Genomic DNA, 8,542 nt, shown 5'->3' with positions numbered 1-8,542 from the left:
TGGTTGTGGAACAGGAACATTCTCTAGATATTTCTGCTCAACTTATCAGCGCTGAAAGAGCTGTTGACCCTTTAATTGCCATTATGATCCCGACTTGATATCCTAGTGAGACAATGTCAGGTATCTAAACGGGTATCATGAGGAGGAGGGAGGAAACTTGTTCATCTTGGCCTCTGAGGATAGAACAAGAAGCAGCAAGGGAGGTTTAAGTTGGACATTAGGAAAAAGTTCCTGTCAGGGTAGTCAAACACTGGAATAAATTGCCCAGGGACGTTGTAGAATCTCCATCTCTGGAGATATTTAAGAGTAGGTTAGATAAATGTCTGTCAGGGATGGTCTAGTCAGTACTTGGTCCTTCCATGAGGGCAGGAGACTGGATTCGATGACCTCTCGAGTCCTAGTATTCTATGATTTTATGAAAGGGGACACCTGCCAGACTATTGGTTTGTAGAATGAGGCAGCTAGTACTTCAAGATACATTTGATTCAGAAGCCAAAGTTATTTTTACAACCCGAGGGTTACAAACACTTAACAGAAGTGTAGAGTCTGGAAAAATTATTGGGCAAAAAGTGGATTACACGCTGCATTCCATGCAGTCTTGTAAAATATGTGGTATTACTTCTAACTGATGGAGGAAAAGCAGTTTTGTGCTTTTGCCATTGCCAATTAAAACATGCTTAAACAGGTAATGGTTTTCATTGTAACTTGATTTTGATCTTAATTTGGACTCATCTGACTCAGGGTTTCGCTTTGCTCTGAATTTCTCTCTTAAAATGTTAGAGAATTTTCCTTAACTATTGAGGATGAGTAGTTCACACAGCTGCAGCTGATGCAGGCTGACCATTGTCCAGGTTCCGAGCTACCTAATCTACAACAGCCACTCTGAAAGTTACCCCAACTTGTCATCTTATTTTTTTCTCCTGGAGAGAAAAAAAATCATTATAGGTTGTGGAGCCCATCTGTTCCTTCCCAACACCAGTTCATATTATTTCATTTTCCACATTCTCCTTGTTTAAGAATAGTGACTAAGGCCACATTTATACTTACTGTTCTGGAGATTGATCTTCTGACATTCAATTTAGTGAGTCTAGTTAAGACCCACTAAATAGAATGCTGAGGGTGGCTCCAGCTGGCGCCAGTATCCCTGGCAGTAGTGAGGAATCGGGGAAGCCGACGGGAGTGTTTTCTCCCATTGGCCTTCCTCTGTGAAGATGGTAAGCCAACTTCAGCTATGGAGCTGCATACCTTACCCTGACCTTCCAGGTCTCGTGTAGACCTGGACTTACTCATATGATGCTGAAACTTCCATGCTTGAATTATTTTCTATTGCTAAAGATGTAACTCTTTACACTTAGGTGACTTCACTTTGTCCAGTTACTGGACCAAATGTCTAAATGAAAGCACACTGTCTAATCTATAATTTTCTATGGGAATTTATCCATTTAATGGGAGAAAAGTATACAAATACTTCCTACTTTCTTTATTGTGGCTTTTTTTCCACCAAAAAAAGGAAATACAAAGAATAGCCATATCTATGATAACTAGTGAACAGCTCTGATTTGTGGCAGGAATATGGACCTTCTGAATGATCTGAAGGACAAACCAAATTTTTGCAGACAGTGCTTATGTAAGCAGAAACTCAGAAATGTTCACTGGTAATCAGCAGTTACCTCAGGCTTTGTGAACTGATCTAAAAACAATTGTGGGGGAGGGGAGGAACGTGGTACCTCTAGTTTTATACATGCTTGCTCATTATGCATATTAAGATCATACATAGCAATAGTTATATTTTAAAATATTAATTACAAATGTACCAGAACAACAAAGAAAGTGACAGGAATAAGCCTAGACATAAGACAATTCCTGCATCCTCTAGGGTTTTTTGTGCTTCTATTTATTTAGATGGCCATTGTAGGTCAGACAAAATACAGTAGAAAATAAAAATCAATACTGTCTCTAAAGCACATGCTATTGACAATTAAGAATTAAAAGCTCTTGGTTTTAGGAGTATTTTTCCATGAGGACAATTTGGTTTATAGTTTTTCATGTTAAATTGAATTAGATACAGTTTTATAAGTTTTTATATAAAAATGTTAGGAAGTGGTTAAAGTGGTTTGGGCTTGCAAAGCAACAAAAAACTTTTTCATCTCTAGGGGTAAGTCTACACGGCACGCTTATTTTGAAATAAGCTATTCCGGAAGAAATACTCTGAAATAGTTTATTTCAAAATAGCACGTTTACACCACAGGGAAGCCTCAAAATTAGTCCAAGGCAGGCTTCCCTAATGTGGACATGCTACCTCAATTTAGAGCCCCAGGAGGCACTGGGGAGTAATTACTTTGAATGGCTCTGGGGAAGGAGCTATTTCAAAATAACAGCAGTGGAGTGTCCACACTACTGCTATTCCAAAATAGCTGTTTCGGAATATGCATTATTCCTCCTGGAAGGAGGTTTACAGAAATTGGAATAAGCTGTCCATTATTTCAAATTTATTTCGAAATATTGGTTTTGCTGTGTAGATGTTTGCATTGTTATTTCGGAATAACGGCCATTATTCCAAAATAACGCTGCTGTACAGATGCACCCTTAGTCAGTAGCTTGTTAGTACCTAAGGATTAAATTTTGGAGACAGACAGACACACACACACACACACACGCCTGACCATGTAAAAAAGAGTTTAAAAGTAGATATCACTTGATGCATCTTGAAGCTTCAGGTCTACCTGTTGCCTTCTTCCTTCATTTACAGCTCCAGCAGCTGAACATGTGGCAGAAAGAAGGTTTAAAAAAAAAAAAAAAGCATAAATGTATCTTAGGTGCTCCCCAAAAGGGGTGCTCTGTGCCCCTCACCTGAATAAAATCTAAATAGTTTAACAGAGCATTGTGTAGACTATTTGTGAAATGCTGGTCATCTGTGTGAGGGCTCACTGCAATTTTGCTGTTATTCCAGACTCTTTTTCCTGGCATATGTATTGACTGCATTTCTATCAACTGCTATTCTTCTTCGAGTGCTTGCTTATGTCCATTCCACTTAGGTGTGCACACGCCGCATGCACGAGTTCCAGAAGCTTTTTACCCTTAGCAGTACCTGTTGGGCCAGCCGGGGAACCCCCAGAGTGGCGCCGGTGTATCGGCACGTATATGCCCCTGCTGGCCCTACATTCCCTCATTTCCTTTTTGCCGGTCGTTCCGACGAAGGGGAGGTAGGTGGGATTAGAATGGACATAAGCAACACATCTTGAAAAACACAGTTACAGGTAAGTAATTGTCTTTTCTTCTTTGGGTGCTTGCTTATGTCCATTCCTCTTAGGTGATTCCCAAGCCATGCCTATGGAGGTGGGATCGGAACCTAAGTAGAGATAGACTGCAACACTGCCCTACCAATAGCTGCATCCTGTCTAGCCTGCTACGTGATCGCATAATGGGTAGTAAAGGTATGAATCGATGCCCGTGTGGCCACTCTGCATACGTCTAGGATCGGCACCTGAGCCAAAAATGCTACGGAGGAGGCTTGGGCTCTAGTGGAGTGGGCTGTAATGGGCAGGGCCTGTTTTCTCTTTAGTTCATAACACACCCGAATGCAGGCCGTTATCCATGAGGACAGGCACTAGGCCAAGATGGAAAGGCCTTTCATCCTCTCTGCTATAGCGACAAACAGCTGGGTTGATCTGCGAAATTGCTTTTTCCTTTCTAAATAAAAGGCTAGAGCCCTTCTTACGGCTAACGTGTGGCGTGCCTGTTCCTTTTCATTTGCGTGCAGCTTGGGGTAGAAAACGGGCAGGGAAATCTCTCGGGACCTATGGAACAAGGACACCCCCTTCGGCAGGAAAGCCGGGTGAAGGCGCAGCGTCACCTTGTCCTTAGAGAACACCATATACGGTGGCTCAGAAGAGAGGGCCCTCAACTCCAATACCCTCCTGCTCGAGGTGACAGACACAAGAAAGGCTACCTTCCATGAGAGGTGGGTGATGGAGCACGTAGCCATCTGCTCGAAGCACCAGATTCAAATCCCACTGTGGGATGTGTTGCCTTGAGTCCATAGGTACCCTAGGTGTGCTCCCCACCCAGTATCGGAAGCATCTGTCACTAACTGCGTGGAGGGGAGAGGCTGGGCAAATGGACCCCGGAGCAGACCTCGCTGTCCCTCAACTACTAGTCTAGGGTAGCCAGGATCTCTGGCGGGACAGTCACCACCATGTCGATGCGGTCATGAGCCAGTCTGTAGACTTGTGCCAACCAGGCTTGTAGGGGCCGGAGGTGAAGTCTGGCATAGTGCACTACGTATGTACACGCCGCCATGTGTCCCAACAGTCTTAGGCAGTGCCTCGCTGTCATCATAGGGATGGCCTGGAGGCCTTGAATAATGTCCCCTGTGGTTGCAAACCTGCATCTTGGAAGGAATGCTCACCCCACTGTGGTGTCCAGTTTCATTCCCACAAACTCAATCACTTGAGTAGGTACGAGGGTCGACCTTGGCTTGTTGAGCAGGAGACCCAACGTTTCCCTGGCTAGGGCAATGTGGGATAGCACTTGGTCTCTGGAGTGGCCTCTGAGAGCCATTCTCTGGTCTCTGGAGCCAGTCGTCTACATATGGAAACACATACAGGCCTCTCTTTCTGAGAAAGGCAGTGACCACTGCCATGCATTTGGTGAAAACCCTGGGGGCAGTGGAAAAGCCAGACGGCAGCACCACGAACTGGTAGTGTTTCTCACCTACCATGAAGCACAGGAACTTTCTGTGGTGAGGGACAATAGAAACGTGGAAGCACACATCTGTTAGGTTGAGGGCAGTGTACCAGTCCCCTAGATCGAGTGAGGGAATAATGGTGGCTAGCATCACCATCCAAACCTTGACTTCCTGATGAAGGTGTTGAGCCGCCTGAGGTCTAGGATGGGGCACAGGCCCCCTTTGGACTTTGGAATGAAGAAGTATCGGGAGTAGAACCCTTTCCCCCGGAAAGCAGGTAGAACCTCCTCTACCACTCCCAATGCTAGGAGCAAAGAGACCTCCTGTGGCAGAGGGTACTCATGAGACGGGTCCCTGAAGAGGAACTGAGAGGGGCGTTGGGCAGAAGGGGAGGAGAGGAAGCGGATAGAGTATCCCCTTGCCACTGTCTCTAGGACCCACTGATCTGAAGTGATGGAGAGCCAGGAACAATTGTAGGGGGACAGTCTGTTTGTGAATGGTTGATCTCGGTTTGGGGCTGGTAATCCACAGTTGGGCAATTTCAGGCTTTGAGACTTTTTTGGGGGGGACTTGGGGATGTTCGGAGGCAGATCAAGAGAACCTCCTGGTGCCTCTGTCATTGTTTCTCCTGTACGCCTATAGTCCTGTCTGGGCCCCTGTTGCGGAGGCCTCTGAGATCTGGGATTTAATGGGCGATGCTGGGGAACAGGGGTGTGTATGCCCAGAGACTTCAGCATCACCCTTGAGTCTTTCAGGCTGTGCAACTTGCTGTCAGTCTGCTCAGAGAAGAGCCCAGAGCCTACAAAAGGCAAGTCCTGGAGCATGTCTGTATCTCAGGTGGAAGACCCAAGACGTGAAGCTATGAGTTCCTTCGCATAACGAAGCCCGTGGCCATAGAGTGTGCTGCCGAGTCTGCAGCATCGAGGGCTGCTTGGAGGCCCATATGGGATACCACCTTACCCTCTTCAGTTAGGGCCCTGAACTCCTGCTGCGACGTTTTCGAGAGCTGGGCCCTGAATTTGTCAGTAGCCACCCAGGAGTTATAGGCGTAGTGGCTGAGCACTGCCTGCTGGTTGGCGATTCTCAGCTGCAACCCTGCTGTTGCATACGTCTTTCTGCCCTAGTTTCTTGGGCTCTTTACTCTTTGGGGTGGCCCCAGGCTGCCCCTGCCTTTCTCTCTGGCAAGCTGCCTGCACTACCTCTGAACCTGGGGGCAGGTGGGAGAATAAATGTTCGTGGTCCAATTGTGGCACGAAGTACCTCCTCTCCATGCCTTTCTGCATCGGGGGAATCGACCCTGGAGTTTGCCAAAGGGTCTTTGTGATTTTGGACACTGTTTTGTTCAGTGAAAGGGCGATCCTAGGAGGGGCATCCGCTGTCAATATATATTCCATGGGATTGGATTCTTCCACCACTTCCTCTGCTTGCACCCCTAGACTTTGGGCTAACCTCCTTAGAAGGTCCTGGTGGGTGTGCATATCTATGGCAGGCATGGATGGGAACGGACCATTGTGGGTGCCATTGTGGGTGCCAGAGTGGCACCAGAGGAGGACTGTTTCTCCAAGATTGGCACCTCGAATGGGAACAGTGGCGGGGTCTAAACTGGTGCTAAGACCTGGAGTGGTGAGGCGACCTTGAGCGACCAAATATCGAAGACCAGTTTGAGGAGGCCATTGATATGAATGACTCTGCGTCTGATTCAGAAGAATATCCAGACGCAGACCATAGTAGTGCCATAGGTGCCTCTTGGTCTCGGTGCTAGCTATGGTAAGCCATGGCTGCTGGTTTGCCCCGGTGAGGGTGTGGGGGGGAGGGGGGCAATGATAGCACGCTCCGGTGCCTGCATCAGCTGAGTCTGCACCGGTGCTGCCAGTGTCACAGGTGCCAACATTGCCGGAGCCGGTGCTGTTGCCAGTGCCGGTGCTGCCAATAACGACGTCGGCGGTGCTGATGACATTGTGCCGGAATGGTGCCACTCTGGCCAAGCCCATGTTCCCTCACTGATAGGGCTGGTGCCACCCCCTCTGGTGGAGCCGATTGCAGCTTGGAGCCATGGCACTCCTGGCTTTCATTCTGTACCGTGCGGTGCTGGAACCAGGGCAGAGGTTAGCTCAAAGAACTCCTGGGCAGAGTTGAATGTGTCTGGGGTCGATAGACAAGGTACCTCTTTACTTGAAAGGTCCTGTTCAGGGCTACCAGCCCTTCCAGGACTCGACCTACACCTGTGCTGCGCAGGAGCCTCACCGCATCCAGGCGGTGTCGCATTTCTGGGGTGTCCTCCACACAGACGTACTCCCTTTGTCCCACCTGGAGGAAGATCTCCCTTTCCTCGCCCTCTTGCCTGAGCTTGGTACCAGGGATTAGGAGCGGTGCCTCTGTGCCTAGTGACGCGCTGACGCTCCAGAGTGTCTAGGTGCGGGGTCCATGCCCTGTACCAACGACAGTGCGCTCTGCACCGACTGTGCCTGTTCTGATGCCGCAGGCTGCAGCGTGGACTCCATCAACAGGAGCTTGAGCCTGGAGTCACACTGATGCTTAGTCCTTGTCTTGAAGGTCTTGCAGATTGTACAGGAGTCCGTCAAATGGCCTTCCCCAAGGCACTCCTTATGCGGGTCTCCGCAGGGCATGGGCTTCAAGCAGCATGTGTACGGTCCCAGCATGCCCCCCCTTTGAGGGGCAGGGACTAAACCAACTACTAAGTACTTAAAACAACAAACGAGATAATACTAACTACAGGAACAATTGAACTATTTACAGATATAAGAGTGCTAAGGGCACACTTGCGAAAGCAAGCAAGCATTCCAGCAACTGGCACGGGCCGCTAAGAAGCTATTTCCCATTGAGTCATAACAGTATGATATGTTTACCTTGGACTGGAATCACAAAGGGGTGGGGCGGGTCTTCCCCTGCTTCGGTGGCAGCGAGAGGGCAATTCTCACTATATTTATGTAACTTTTATGAGAATAATTTGTGGTTGAAGTACTGAAACCTTGTGGAGTGGCTTTTTTCCTGGTTGGCTGCCATTTTATTTTAAGCTACTTGGGCAGTCGGGAGGGTAAGGAAAGAGCTGGTCAGCTACCATGGTGATGTGTATGGTATAAAACCAAGACAGAAAGTATTCTAGAGCCTGAAGCCTTCCATACGCCACCTGCTCACTTACCGAAACCATCAAGAAAACCTGTAATTTACATTGCAGCAGGCACAACAGCTGATTTTAAGAGGCAAAGACGGAGAGAGTAAATGCTTGGATTATACCATAACTCAAATTCATGAGTTTGGTACCGTTTTGAAACCGTTTGCTGAAATATTTCTAGTCATCTTTTTACATTTTCTTGAAGACAAGTGTGAGGGGCCAGCTCACCGCCATGGCGCCACCAGCCGGCTGTCCTGGGAATGAGCTCTTCTGGCCCTGCTGGATGCCTTTCTCTAGGTGGTGTCGCCCCATTTCTCCTCAGGTCACGGCGTCCTCTTCCAGACACTGCCCTCCGGCAGTGCCCACACCTGTGTCCAAGCCCCCGTTCCAGGGAAGATTGCTGTTCCCTCTGCTCACATCCCAAGGTCCTCTCTTTCTCAGAGCACCCTGAGCTCCTCCTGAAGAGCTAAAGCCTAGGAGCTTGTCTGGTCAGAGCCCCACGAGCCCTGCTGGGCCTCCCCAGCACTGCTCTAGCTCCAGGGAGCCTCCTGCTTCCCTAGCAGTCAAGCCCTTGCTGCTCTCTCTCTAGCTGACAGTTCCCCCTTCTATCACTCCCAGCTGGGCCCTCATCAGCTAGAACTGCCTCAGCTTGGGCTTTGCTCTTAGCCCCTGCTCTGAGCTGGGGTTTTGCCCTTAAAGGGCCAGTGCAGGGCAAGTGCCCT

Source organism: Pelodiscus sinensis, chromosome 26 (assembly GCF_052426305.1).
Source record: "Pelodiscus sinensis isolate ZL-2025 chromosome 26, ASM5242630v1, whole genome shotgun sequence".
Classification (NCBI taxonomy): Eukaryota; Metazoa; Chordata; order Testudines; family Trionychidae; genus Pelodiscus; species Pelodiscus sinensis.
The sequence above is the reverse complement of the archived record's forward strand: the minus strand, read 5'-3'. Positions refer to the sequence as shown.